The sequence below is a fragment of the Sorex araneus genome, chromosome 4, assembly GCF_027595985.1.
Source record: "Sorex araneus isolate mSorAra2 chromosome 4, mSorAra2.pri, whole genome shotgun sequence".
Taxonomy (NCBI): domain Eukaryota; kingdom Metazoa; phylum Chordata; class Mammalia; order Eulipotyphla; family Soricidae; genus Sorex; species Sorex araneus.
Window position 1 is genome coordinate 97,051,222 of NC_073305.1, and position 15,789 is coordinate 97,067,010.

General features: G+C 34.3%; 1 protein-coding gene across 4 annotated transcripts in view; it reads left to right on the plus strand.

Annotated features, from left to right (window-relative positions):
• Nucleotides 1-15,789, plus strand: part of ADGRB3 (adhesion G protein-coupled receptor B3) — an 823,957-nt gene that overhangs the window by 13,697 nt on the left and 794,471 nt on the right. The window lies entirely within an intron of this gene.

The following is a 15,789-nucleotide window of genomic DNA, read 5'->3' on the forward strand; positions in this document are numbered from 1 at the left end:
AAAACTTCAAAGGTACGCGCTCATGGGTACCTTTGATGATGTGAGGTATGTGGTGTGTTTGAGGGCTCTCTGGGCAGTTCTCTCTCACATGCACCTCTCATGTTCAGTGCTCCAGAGCCACTATGTATGGACTGGATGGGGATGGCTACTCCTTATGCTCTGCTTCTGTGTTTGCCACGGTACTCTCTTCTGTCTGTCTCTCTATCTCGTCTCTGTCTCTGTAGTCTCTCCACTGGTCTTTTCCGACCTCTCTGTCTCTGCTTCTGTGTCTTCACTCTTGCTTCTGTGTCTTCTCCCTGACTTCTCTGTCTTCTCTGCTGTTTCTTCTGTCTTGTCTTTGCTCTTTCTCTCTGCTTCTGTCTCTTCTCCTTGCTTCTGCCTTACCCTGTCTCTTCTGTCTTGCCTCTGTCTTTTCTCCCTCGTGTCTGTGTCTTCCCCCTACTTCTGTTACAGTCTTAGTTTATATGGCAATCACATAGGGAAGTAACAAAAAAGGGGGTTGAACATTAACAAATTAACAAAGAGGGGAAAGACCACTTCTCCAGAAGATTAACAAAATCTCATCTAAGGAGATTACTCCAGATTACTAGGAGATCCACTCAAAGGTGGGATCCAAACAAGGGTGTGTCAATTTCTTTCTTCCTCAGCTAGTAATGCACTTAAATAGTTGCAGCAAATTTACTTCTAATTTTTCTAGCAAAGTCATTCTGTATGAGCACAGTAAGAGACATATCAGATTTCTTGGTGGTGGAATATGTGCACTGGTGAAGGGATGGGTGTTCGAGCATTGTATAACTGAGACTTAAACCTGAAAGCTTTGTAACTTTCCACATGGTGATTCAATAAAAGAATAAGTTAAAAAAAGAGAGAGAGACATTATCAGACTTAAAGTTTGGTTCTTCTTGAGGACATTCACTATATATTCCAGACCACAGTCCTCAGGCCAGGTTATTCTTCCTAACCCATTACTCATTACTTTTGGATCATGACAGCATTTGTCTATGACCATGTTCTCAACTTATAGTTGAGTATTGTGGCGCTTTGGGCTGGCCCGTTTAGATGCCATGGTAGCTCACAGCTTGCCCTGGGATCATTTCGTCCCTCGTCGGTACCCTGCTTTTGGAGTAATAGGAACTAAGGGCAACTGAGTCGAGAAAGCAGATGCCCAGGCGTAAATATTATTGGAGTCAATCAGCTCCTAAGTTACAAAGCATAATATTAACTGTTTTCCTGTGTCCATAGAGAAAGGACATTGCTTTAAGGTAAACTAAGTTCCCTGGGGCAAGACTAAAAGGACAAGCTTCATGTTATCCTACACCAGACCAAGTATTTATTTATTTTAAAGGTTGATGTATAGATAATTCATATAGAAACAAATAGTATATATATATATATGTGTGTGTGTATATATATATATATATATATATATATATATATATATAGCACTGTTGCACTGTCCTCCCTTTGTTCATCAGTTTGCTCAAGCAAGCATCAGTAATGTCTCCATTGTGAGACTTGTTGTTACTGTTTTTGTCATATTGAATATGCCATGGGTAGCTGACCAGGCTCTGCCGTGCAGACGAGATACTCTTGGTAGCATGCCAGGCTCTCCAAGAGTGATGGAGGAACTGAACCCAACCTGCTTGCAAGGCAAACACCCTACCTGCTGTGCTATCGCTCCAACCATCTAATATCTAATATATAATAATATTATTATATTAATGTCATATAATAATAATGTATAATAATAATTTAGTTAATGAAAATTAAATTTCATCTGTCTTCCTTTCTCAGCTGAAATGTTATTTTTTTCATAATTAGGCTTAATTTAATATGTATTTGTGATCCATAACTGCATTGGGTATTTAGGCTAGCCAGGTGCTTTATTTAATGGACTTCTTGAGTTGTTGATTTCTTAGCTTGTTTTTAAACTATAGCAATAAATATACATTCTTATTAACAAGATATACACTTTCTTTCAGTGTTGGATGATTTTAGAACATTTGAATAAATTTTGACCTCAAAAATATTTCTGTGAGTTGAAAATTAGAAACAAATAATCTCAAGACTTCCATATAGAACTGAAAGTATTGACATATTAAGATTTAGTTCTAAATTTATATTAAATTAAAAAGATACAGAAGGAAAATTACAGAAGGAAGATAGAGTTAGCAAAAACAAAAACAATATACCACCATACACATGCATGACATTTTTTCTCCGTTTCTCTCTAAAAAGAGAATTGAGCCAACTGTGTTTGGCCTTACTGTTTTATAAAGAAAGTTACATACTTTTATCATTTTAGCTTTGTGCTATTCTTTGCTTTTATAATCATTGCTATTCCTTTCAAGGAAAGTTTCTAAGGAAAGTAGAAAAATAGCTGAACTCCCCCTGATCCAAAAACACCAAAACAAAAAGTTCTTTTTTTTTCTGAATTTCTCTTGAATTTGAGCTTTATAAGTAGTACACACACATATGTAGAATATATATATGTATATATTTTAATGGGCAATACATAACCAATATAACCAATGTGTGTTGTATACTAGCTGCTTTGGAATATGTTTCTTGTTATGTAAACTACTCATACTAACTATAATATAGAAAAGAGGGCACCTTTGGAAGACTAAATTCTGTTTCTTTTACATAATTTGTACACATAACACTGGCAAACTTTCAAATACCTGCTCTGTGCTCTAGCCTGAGAAATTTCCATTTATTTTGGCTTCCCAGAAAGTTTGGCTTCCTTTACAGATATGGAAGCCTGTGGGCAGTTCTTTCTGATTTGCCCTCACTTCTCTAACTTAGAAGGCAAGTGGTGAATATTTCAAGTGGTGCCTGAGAAATTGCCCAAGTAGAGTGACTGTTTTATGTTTCAATAGACTTAATTTCAAATGTGATACACATTAAATAGCTACAGAGCAGCTATTTAGTTTGCAGAGCTTAATGCTTTAAATTGTCATAGAGCCAAATCTGCTGCTTTAAAAATGTTTGGCTTCTGTCTGATTAATGATATCTCTGGAGTTTTCTGATGATCAAGTTTTGGTATTGAATTAGCTATACAGGAATAAATGAATCCAAGGCTTCATAAATATTATGTGTGCTTGCCTCTGGTCTCTGCATCCTGTGACCGCAGAAACCACAAAAATGGAATGATGGAAGTTTGGAAGCAGAATCTATTAAGTAGAGAGAACTGATTCTAGTGATAGAAATATGTGAATACAGAATATGAATTAATAGGGTTTGATCCTTACCAATGAAATTCTTTTCTAAGTGAAAGGCAGTATACAGGGAGATTTTGAAAAGTAAAGCTATTCAGTTGAAATGGGTAGGAGACTTAGAATCCTGTCTAATTAGTTTCTTCTTTATTCCTATGTTGGTCCTGGGCAAGTCAGTGTGAAAGACGTTGGCAGAACCAGAACTATTACTGTTTGCACCCCTATATGAAGCCATATAATAGAACCTAATTTTGAAAATGTCCTTCCTCTGAAAAAAAACTGGTATTTCGGAAACTGAAACTGAAACTCAAGCATCTATGAAAATCAAGCATCTATTATCTATGAATTGTCAATTCTAACAAACGTTTTGTTATATTTTAATCAGCTGTTTTAATTGTGGGTGTTTGGACAATCAAAATAATTCAAAATAATTTTCATTGTCATGATAACTAATTTAATTGAAGAGAATTGACATTTTGCAACTGAATGATTTGGGCAAAAACACATCAACAAAGAAAGGAATTAGCATGAACGTGATCCAAACATATTACATCACAAAATGTTTTAAAAAGGGCTTCTAAAATATTCATGAATTAAAGTTAAATCTAAAAGAAAGCTGAAATAATATTCATATTTATCCTGAAAAAAGAATATGTGATCAAGACGTATAACTGTAGTAAGCACGGGTTATTGCGGGAGTGGTGAGATCTAAAAGGGAAGTTTTAGAATCCAGAAAACTAGAGACAAAAAAGAAAGTACTAAACTTGAGGTCCTCAGAGAGACAGAGGACATTCCAAGAGACTCCAAGAGATTCTCAACAGAGTTTATGAGAAATTCTAGAGATGGGTAATTTGTATGTTTCTTATTTGATAGGTTTCGAACATAATGGGAAAAGGATCTCCTAACTCACCTCTGATCTAAGCATGTTCTCATTACGCTAAGGGCTCCATAAGACAAAGCAAACACATTAGTGTCTGGGAGGAGAGAGCAAATGACCACTAGACTGGATGAGACATGGCATAGAGGTAACATTGTGCTTATGGGATACTCCTTATATGGCATAAAAGACATCTGAGAGATATAGTATAGAAGCTTGAAAGCTTGCAGGCAACTTGAGAATTATGTTAAGATAAAACTGATTATCGCCATTGGGTATGAAAGGGGAAGGGTATAAAGAAAGATCAAGCACAGACACATGCAGGATATAGGACCCTAAACAAATGAAGAGTTTGTTTTATTACAAACTGTAGAAAAATCAAAATTACAATTCTGTGTTTTTTGTGTGGATGACACTGATAATAGAGTAGATGATTGAGGTGATCTTTATGATCATTAGGTGATCATTAGGTGCTCTTTATGAATTCTAGTTTCCACCTTTCTGAGTACACATAAGTAAGTAATTATGGGCCTGACTTGCTTGTGATTGGATGAGATTGTGTGCTAAACAGTGTCCCATCAATTACATGACAGGTTTAATTTTTTTTTTGCTTTTGAGTTACATAATTGTGTTGCTCTAATAAGATAGATAATACAGAGCATTTCACCTCTGGGAGATAGCTTTACTTCAAGAGAAGGGGCTTCTCTTGGATGCTGAGTTCCCCATGAATGTTTGAAATGAGATGCAGTTCTGTAGCCGTAGCATTGCCATGTGCTGGAGGTAAAGTTTTAAGAGTTTTTTTCTGTTTGAGACTGGGGATTATGTTGGTTGCCATTGTCTCTGAAGCCCGCGTTATCCTGTTCTAATTTAGAATCTCGTTGGGAAGACTGGGAAGTAGATGTGGTGGCTAAGAGTGGTAAAAGATGATGAGGCACATTGGTGATCTTGTAAGTGTGATGACCATGTTGTATTTTGGATGGGAGCACTAACCCATGCATTATACAATATGCTCTAAATTAGTTGTACACAAATTTCCTTTTAGCATCTAAAATTCATTTCAGGATTTTGAAAAAAATCTTTGTTACTATTTTAACCTAATTAAAATTAGTGCTAAAATAGATAAGGAGACCATCATTTGAATATTTGTTGAAGAAATTATTTGGGGGTTTTCTGTATTTCTCAAGTTACTCAGATTACATAAGAGAAGTTATTTAATATTTTTCTGAGAAATGATTTTCTACTACCAAACTGGGAACTTTTATTTTGGCATGACAGTTCTTGCTGAAAATTTAAAACACACACACACACACACACACACACACACACACACACACCCCATTTTCCCTGTTCTTCCTTCTTCCTTTTTTTCCTTTTTATTCTTGTTTTTCAATCCCCAGCTCTGTTCCTCCTTTGTTCCTTATTATTTTTTGTGTGACACATAGGCTGTGATTTATGCATGTTGATCTATAGATTCAGTATTGCAATAATGTACACAGAATGTGTTCTCAATATACTTGTAGGTGTTTTTGTAAACCAATATTTATATGGCTGTTCATGGGGAGCTTGTAATCACTTAGTAAGTACTGCTTCATTAATCTTAACAATTTTCTTGTGAGGTTAATTATGTAGCAATAATTAACCTCCTCTTTGAGTAGGTGGGCTTTTGTCATGTTGAGAAGTATTCTTACTTCCCATGAGAAGCGGGAGTGAAAAAGTAGGCAGCTGTGAGGTAAATACAAGCCTTTGTGAGTTTCTTTGTGGGCAGGGTACTGCTAGTTTTGCATTAGTACTGAGGCTAGGTATACTAGAAAGTTTATTCTACTCAGCACTACCTTTCATTATTTCCTTGACTTTCATTTCTCATGAATTCTAAGGAGATGCATTTCTGGATTCCCAGATTGTAGAAGCCACTAAAAAACTGAGAAATAAAGCAATATTTTCTTTTTCATTTTTTATGTGCTAAAGAAATTTCAGTGATGAAATCAGTTGTCAATTTGCTTTCCACATGTTTATGTCTACTGTGTCGGGCACACATATGTTTACTCACTTGCACATGAACTTCTGGCTTCAAATGTTTAGGGGCTGTATGTGAAGATATAATTTAAAAAGGTGAACATCTAATTTTGAGACTATGTTTTCTATTAAATTGCATCAAATAAATATTTGTAAAACATAAATTTCATGAGAATTATGTAAAAGAAGATAATAGGAATTATCTAATCTTTGATCGCAGCTTTAAAGTTTAATTTGAAAATTCACTTGCACTCTTTTTCATAAATGCATTCCACGCTAGTCTTTGGCTCATCCTCAATAGGAGAAATTTAAGGTGCACTTAGTATTTTAAGAGTGACAGATATTTCGAACAGTTTCTAAAAGTTGAGAATAAATTTAAATTTCAAAAGCAATTAGTTTTGGGCCAGAGAGATGGCTCAATGGGCTTGAACACAGACCTTTTATGTGGGAGAACCTGAGTTGAGTTTCTGGCACCGAGTGGTTCCCTAGGCACCAAGCTGGGAATAGCCCCAGGGCACACCCCCAAACCCGAACATGTCTGGACTTTAACATTTCTGGGCTGACCACCTGTCTTTGAGTCCAGGGATCACTCCTAGAGAAGCTGGGGGGGCGGGGGAGTGGCTCATATAGGGTTTGGTGGATCAAAACCAGGTTGGCCACCCGCAAAGGTACACACAGTTACCTATTGTACTACATCATTCCAGCCCCAGATCCACACATTTTGTAGCTATAAATTAAGTTTAAAATTCTGTGTGTTTCCTTTAGGAAGGTAATGTTCAGGTAAAACAAAAAAACAACATTTCAGTGATTCAGATTTTGACTTCCTGGATTCTAAAATCCATTTTCAGTCCCTAAAACTTGGTGGTCCTGAGAATATTACATAATCTTTAACTCAGTTGTGAATAAGGAGGATTTTGGTGTAGTAACTGAAAGGTTAAATTTACACACATTTAGAGTAGTATAAATCCTGGATTATAATAAGATAATTGTAAATCTCATCAATAACTGTTAACTTTCATTAATTGATTAAGTCTTTAACCCGTTAGTGAATTAGATTTCTATTTTTTTAAAGAACAACAAAATTTTGATTCATAATGAAAAGTAGCCGGTGTATTTTATCAACATCCCCCAAGTTAAAATGTTTCCTGGATTATTTAGTTAACATACATGAACTGTATTTCTAATTTTTTATTTCCACTAAATACATGTGGAAGAAAAGTATAAATTAGGCTATTTTATCCATTTTCCTTTCCTCCTCATTTCAACAATGAATCATTCTTTTCACACCATCATTATGCTTTCCTTTTAAAATTACTAGTTAGTGACACAGTTTGTTTGATAGAGGGTTATTGCCTCAAATAATTTTCACTTGAAGTCCTGGATTCACTCTAACCAGAAAGTGTTCACTGTATTTTGGCCTTCTGAGCAACTTCATCTTCTGGGTATTTTTCCCTAAATATTTAAGTTCCTTTTATATACTCCTATATTATAGTAGTCTGACTATTGGATTCACATTTTTTGGGGGAGGTAAAGAATTTTAAATCTATATTCTGATTTTCTAAGATTGGTGTGCATGTCAAAATGAAGCAAACTGTAATTTACATCTTGGCTGGCTGAGTCCCTTTTTTCCTTTTGATCAGACAGAGCTCCCTGAAAAATATCCTGCTTGCTACATTTAACATTTGTTCTAAGGCTTAATGTAATAAAATATCAATAAAATATAAATCCATATTATATTTTTCAAAGACTGTACATTTGTACTTTCAATTTTATAGAAGTTTTATTTTGCCACTACAAATAAAAGAATTAGCAATGTGACATTAGGTTTTTAGTTCTACATACAGTTCTTTGTATTTGCAAGGACACTTGAAATGGAAGACTGCATCACTGCATTCCAGATAAGATTTGTCATTACTATGTGAGTAACTTAAGGCATGTCACGTCCTCTCAGATAGAAAACTTCAGTTTGTTTTATATTTATAATCATATATTAAATATAATCATATATATAAATTGCTGATTTATATATTTTACCATTTTTCATATAAATATAAGTCATACAATATAAATCATTCATAAACTGAATCTCAGGATTGAAGGGAAAGTAAAATTAAAATACAGGAAACTATTTTGAAAATGGACAGCAATATTCAGCAATGTTGGTGTTATTGCCAACATGAATTTATACACTTGATTGGATATTGATTTAGCTCATTGGTATGAATGGTCCTGCCCTATGATGACAAACACAAATCATCAAATGAAGTTTTGGACCTTATATTTTAGGATAGCGAGGCAAGTAGGGCATTCGCCTTGCACGTGGCCGAGCCCGGTTCGATTCGATTCCTTCACCTCTCTCAAAGAGCCTGGCAAGCCTGGCTACCGAGAGTATCTCGCCCCCATGGCAGAGCCTGGCAAGCTACTGTGGCATGTTCTATATGCCAAAAACAATAACAAAAAGTCTCACAATGGAGACGTTACTGATGCCCACTCAAGCAAATTAATGAGCAAAGGGATGACAGTGATACAGTGACAGTGATACAGTGATTTTTAGGTAAGGATCTGCTGTCATTTGGAAAACATTCTTTCCTCTTAGTTTTATTGCTTCCCCCACTTCAGTAAGGCAAGAAATACTTAGTTTGGGATTTTACATTGAGAGAGTGAAGTTTAGTTTCCAGTTCTTCCTCTAACTTGGGAACCTTGGGAAGAATATTTCAGATATGTATACCATATTTGCTAAGTCTGTGAACTAAAGATCATCTCTGTGCCATTTTATTGCACACTTTAATTCTTTTCAATCTTTTTTTCCTTTTTGGGTCACACCTGGCATTGGCACAGGGGTTACTCCTGGTGCATGCACTCAGGAATTACTTCTGGCGGTGCTCAGAGGACCATATGGGATGCTGGGAATCAAACCAGGGTCGGCTGCATGCAAGGCAAATGCCCTACCACTGTGCTATCACTCCAACCCCACAAACTTTAATTTTTTAATTAAAAAAATTTTTTTTGGCTTTTTGGGTCACACCTCTGGGCTATGCTCAGAGGTTACTCCTGGCTCTGCACTTAGGAATTACTCCTGGCAGTGCCAGGGACCATGTGGGATGCAGGGAATCAAACCCAGGTTGGCCACGTGTAAGGCAAACACCCTACCCTCTGTACTATTGCTCCAGCCCCAATTCTTAATCTAAATGTTTTGTTGATCTGATATCATTTGGAAATGGTTACTTTTTTTTTGTCTTTGGGGTCACACCCTACAGTGCTCAGGGTTTATTCCTGGCTTTGCTCAGGAATCACATCCTGGAAACTCAGGGAACAGTATATGAGATGCCTAGAATAGGACCTGGGTCAGCAATGTGCAAGGCAAGCAACCTTCCCTCTATACTTTGTCTTCCTGCACTATTTATTGGGCCCAAGGGAATGTCTACTTTAGTTACTGGTTAATAGAAAGTTACTAAATACAGTGATTATTTTGAAGAGCATCCAAAAGGACCAGCAGCACATATACATTTTATTTATTTTAGATAAGCTTGTTTCTATATTTATAATCACAATATTATAGAACATCTTGTTGTGTGTAAAAACAAATATAGATATTCTTGTGTAATTGTCACAAAAACCCTATAATATTTATTACTATTCCTAAATTAAATTAAATTAATTAATTAATTATTTTTTTTGCTTTTGGGTCACATCCGGCGATGCACAGGGGTTACTCCTGGCTCTGCACTCAGGAATTACTTCTGGCTGTGCTCAGGGGACCATATGGGATGCTGGGAATCGAACCCGGGTCAGCCATGTGCAAGGCAAATGCCCTACTGGCTGTACTATTGCTCCAGCCCCCAACTATTCCTAAATTTTAGATAAGAAATTTGTGATACAGGAGTTCAGCAAGTTGCTGAGAAAGTACAGGGCTGTATCCGAATCCTTCTCCTAGACCTTTCATTGTGCAAAGAATTATAAGGCACAGATACAGCATTCTGTAAAATCAAATACTATAAATTTTTTTTTGTTAATTCAAAGGTACCTCATTCTGTCTTTTGTAACTATGAGATGTTTTTAATGAACTCTTGAAAGTGTGTATTCTTATATATACCTCATATATTTGGTAGTCTTTAATCTGTTAATGCTCACTTCAATTCCTACTCTTTGCCTGACTGAGTCTCATTTTTGAACTTTCTTTAACCAAGTCCATTATTCAAATAACTCTCCAATCGCTTATCTCTTAGGGAATAGCCAGGTGATTAAAATGGATTGATTTTGACCTACATGCATGCATTGCTTATGTGTTATTGTTACTCATAAGCATAAATTTTGATTTAAAATTATTGTAAATATTTGTCTAGATGTAAGTATAGTTAATTGAAAATAATTTTTCATAAACATACGAATTTCTTTGGTTATCCGTGTACAGATGGTAAATATTGTAGGTTTAATTACCATGAACTTCACTTAGCACAACATTAACACAAATAGGTGCTTTAATCTTTTCTATAATTGCGATCAAAGAAGATCAAAGTAAAATTCCAATTACAGTGATTTTCTGATATAAGTTAATGATCTTAAGATGGTAAAATGCCACTTAAATGAGACAAAGAGCTTATAGTTTGATTAAGCATCTGTATTAAGAAGAAATACAGAATACTTACAAAGAAAACAGGTGAAAAGTTTATTTTCTTACTCTGAATATTTAATTTAAATTTTGCTTCTAAAATAATTATGGTAATCTTTACAAATTATCCCATTTAGTTTCTTTGGGCACTGAAGATGAAGGCAGTTTATTAGAAAAAAAGATTATATCTCAAAACTTTTTAAGTAAAACATGCTTTGTGAATTTTCTCAACTGTGATAAAACTCAAATGCAGAAAATTAAGCTGATGCCAATCTTTCTTTTTTGATGATAGTGATTCAATGTTTGGGGGTATGTAATGGTTTCTTGAGAGGAAGTAATCAAAACAAAATTAGTTTTCTTCACAAAGAGAACAGTTATTTCATTTATTCTAAGAAGGGGAATTAGAGACTTTATTTAGGTCAATGTCAGTCATAGAATAAAATGAGGGAAAGACAGCTGAAAAAAATTTAAGAGGTTAATATTCCATTTGAAGACTCAAGCTTTATTTTTTATTCTCATGTTTTAATACTTCTTTGATTGTCTCTTCCTTGCCTTCCTCCTCTTTCTCCTCCTCCTTCTCTGTACCCCCCACACATTTCATTTCTTCCTCCCAAGCAGTGGTCAGGGGGTACTTCTGGTGATACTACAAACAGTCCTAGTTCAGTGCTAGGGTATGAGGATGCTGTGCAGCTCAGGCCCTGTGTGTTAGGGACCACTAGGAGTACATGGGGCAGTACTTGGTGAATCATGTAGTACCAGAGACCAACAGTACCTGACCCATATGCTCTCTGCCCCGACCCCCACATTTATAATTGTTAGGAAAATGTTATACCCATACATATATTTATTGTGTTTTTATTGGATTTTCACATGTAGTATGCTTTTATTAAGGCAAAAATACAATTTATATTAGCAGCCCTAATATCAATTATTTTTATATTCCATTTCAAAATGAATTTCGTTTGAATTAGTCTAGATTTCGTATGCTAATTTTGCAGCAGGATTTTCGGTACATGATTAAAATATTCTTGCATTTGCATAATTTAGCAGATTAAGAAGAAGAATTTAGACAAACATTTCAAGGCAATTTACTTGTTTTGAACATCTGGTTCACAGCTGGAGTAATGAAAGTTAACACAGCAGTAACCATCTTTTACACTGATCCTCCATGCACAAACACTAGGAAGGATTAACTACTATTAATTCTTGCTTTCTATGTTTTAAGTAGGGGTTTTGCTTAAAAAAGGAAAAGAAGATTTGAGAAATCTTAGCTGTAGAATGTCAGCTGAAATTTATATACAAAATGTGAATAACACTTGTTAAAATCAGTTTTCAACTTCATTAATATAAATTGGAAAAAAGAAAGCTAACGCTTGACAGTTGGAGAGAGTCATGGTTGAATTTTACTGAAATTCTATAATCTTATTTTCAATACACAATTGCAGTAATCACAAATGTCATATTGTACAGAATCTTAGTTTTGAGTACATTGGTTAATTAGGACTAAGAACACACCTTTAAAATATTTTGTATATTTGTTACAATATAATTTTGATATATCATATATAGCATATGCATTGTTTTTATACTTTACTTTTACCTTTTCAGATGAATCTGTTTAAGTGTATCCTCACTTTAGTATGTTAGTAATGTTAGGACTCTCTCAGTTAAACATTAAAATGAACTGAAATGCAATCCTGAACAATTTTGCAATGCTATATCTCATGGCGAATCCATAAAAATAAATAAATAAAATGAAAGGTTAAAATGACCTTTATGCATAGACTCCAGGTAAAGCAGTTAGTTTTCTAATTTATTTTTAAATAAAGAATCAGTTAATCTTAATTATAATATAGCACTAGAAATTGCATTGTGAATTGTCCTTTCCAGATACAGTCACTTTCTTTTGATATCATTCCTTTAACTATTACTCAAATATATTAATTTATGAATATACATAAGATATAGCTAATAATTAGATGCAATTAAAGTTGAGTTGAGGGTCTGGAGCAATACTGCAGTGGCCTTGGTATTTTGCTTGCAGTGACCAACTCAGGTTTAATTACTGGTATCCCATATTGCCTCCCACATACATCAGGAATAGTTACTGACTAAAGAGCCAGGAGTAACCCTGGAACATTGCTGGATGTGTTCCCCAAAACAAAACAAGATATAAAAGATGAAGTTGAAATTTGTATAAAATAATAAAAACAATTCTAAAAAGAAGTCTCATTTCTAGCTAAATACATCAGTAGTATAGCAAGATATATTTTATATACTTTTATATACTTGTTTTTAGGCTCTTGTCAAGAAATATGATTTAATATTTCCATGTGCTTCTGTTTTGGAAAAAGGGAATTTAATTCATGCTATTATAATTTATATTTAATTGACACTGTAAGTCTTGCTATATAATATAACATAATTACATATATGTGTTTGATATATATGTAAGTTGAATAAATAATTTTCATGAACGTTTTTGTTCTAAATCTAAAACTACTTTGCAAAAGAATAAAATTACATAAACTATGTATGCAGTAGTTCATAAATATATAATTACTAGGCAATATATTATCACTGGACTATACTGAGTGTATACTGAGTGTATACTGAGTTCAATCATATTAGATAGCAAAATATAAAACATCTATATCTAAGAAATATCTCTAGGTATGGTATTTCATAAACTTGATATGGAAAACATACATTTATCTTATATATTATGTTCCTAATCTATAAACAAGAGACATAATATGAAATATAAAATATTATCTCATAATGAGGTTTTTTATTATTCAAAGAAGGAAACATTTAAGATGTTCAAAAAAGAACGGATCAGTATAGGCATGTTCATTAGGATTTGAGCTAGATTTTTAGATATTGTCAGAGTTATTATATGGGTAAAGGAAGCAGTTTGGACAGAGTTACATAAAGGAATGTATGAACTGTAATTGAGATTGGATTATAAAAGATGTGGGCTCCCCAGGATTTCGATAGTACTAATCAGAGAGTTCTTTATTCAGGCAAGGCGCCTACAGTTTTAATTTGAAAGTAAGTGGGGAGTTTTTGAAGGAATTTGATGAAGGGCACAAGAGGCAGGAAGGGTTCACCATGAAAGAGAGATTGAATGACATTTAAGCCAGTAGATTTTAGCTATATGGGAAAAAGGGATAGGAACCAATACCTTTGAGGGACTGAATTATGGTGCTTTGAATTAAAATCCAGATATGAAATGTATTTGAAAAGTAGTGATGAAATCATGTAACCTGTTTGGATATTTAAAATGTAATAAAATAATACACTTTTAAATTCAGTACCAGAAGGAAAGTAGAGGTCCTAATGGGATTGGCATGTTGGAAATTTGCAAGAGTAAGTTGGCTCATGTTGAATCAAGTATTGTTCAAAAATAATGGATTTAGAATTTAAAATAGGTAATTAAATTGACAGTACCCTGCTGGAAAAACAAGCCCATTTTTCTATTACTGTCCTATTTAAGCACAATGGGATTTGCTACAGGAAGAATTACATCAAGTTTGCAGTGTGAAATAATGCCATTCCTCATGGGATATGCCATTCCTCATATGTTTGAGTCCCTAGTTTGGTCCCTAGAACCACTGTATTTAAAGAAAAGAAAACAAGCAAGCTTTTGGATTATAGTTTAGGTTTACAAAAGAGAAATCTAAGGAGGTTAGACTAGTTCCTTTCATTTGCACATAATGATTTTGGGGAGGGAAATGGGAAATAATTGTATAAAGTATTAATGTTCAAAATAATAATTTATTTAATTTGATAAAAAATTACAATAACCTAGTGGATTTAGGTGAAATCATTGGCATTTTTTAAGAATAGTCAAGTGGCAATGGCAGAAAAACAAAACAAAACAAAGATAACAACAGACAGAAATAAGAGAGGTAAAGATGCTTGCAGCATGTGACAGACCCTGGTTCAACCTCAATACCTTCATGGTACCCTGAACACTCTTGAGTGTGGCACCAAAACCAAATCAAGCCAACAAGAACAAGAGGAAGAAAAACAAAAAAAAATACAATCTTAAGTAAAAATTAATTTTTAATGAGAATTTAAAAACTAGTCTCATAGGACATATTCTACGATTTTATTTTTCCCTAGATAATTTTAAAACAAATATTTAAAGTAAACATTGTGCTATAAAGCATAAAAGTCAAGAATAGTCAATCTACATGACTAAACTTCTAAAGATTTTATTCTAATATCTTTGTATAAAGAAGTGGCAAATGTGTATTTTTAAAGCACTGTAGTACCATTGTTTATTTATTTGCATCAGTGGGCACCAGTAACATCTCCATTGTGAGACTTGTTACTGTTTTTCGAATATTGAATATGCCACGGGTAGCTTGCTAGGCTCTGCAGTGCGGGTGGGATACTCTCAGTAGCTTGCCGGGTTCTCTGAGATGGACGGAGGAATTGAACCCAGGTCAGCTGTGTGTAAGACAAAGGCCCTACCTGCTGTGCTATTGCTCCAGTCCATATTACAGTATAATATACCCTGAAATCCAAGAGGGACTTTTTTTGAATTTTATGATATGTTTAAAATAATGTTAAAATATAAAATCCATCCATTAAATTAAGCAAATGCATAGTTTATTCATACAGTAGCATTTTAGCCTATTAAAATGTATATGTATACATTAATATATAAGCGACCCTTGAAAATAATGCTGTGGTTTTATTGATTATTTTTAAGTTGACTATAGAATATCTATTCCAAAGATAATCACTTCTAGAGGAAAAGAAAAGAAAAAATATTAACATCTGAGTTATCAAACCACAACAACTAATTAGAGAGAGAGAGAACAGAAGGGAATGCCCTGCCACAGTGGCAGGGTGGGGTGGGGGGAGATGGGACTGGGGAGGGTGGGAGGGATGCTGGGTTTACTGGTGGTGGAGAATGGGCACTGGTGAAGGATGGGTTCCTGAACTTTGTATGAGGGAAGCATAAGCACAAAAGTGTATAAATCTATAACTGTACCCTCACGGTGATTCACTAATTAAAAATAAATAAATTAGAAAAATAAAATTAAAAAAAATAA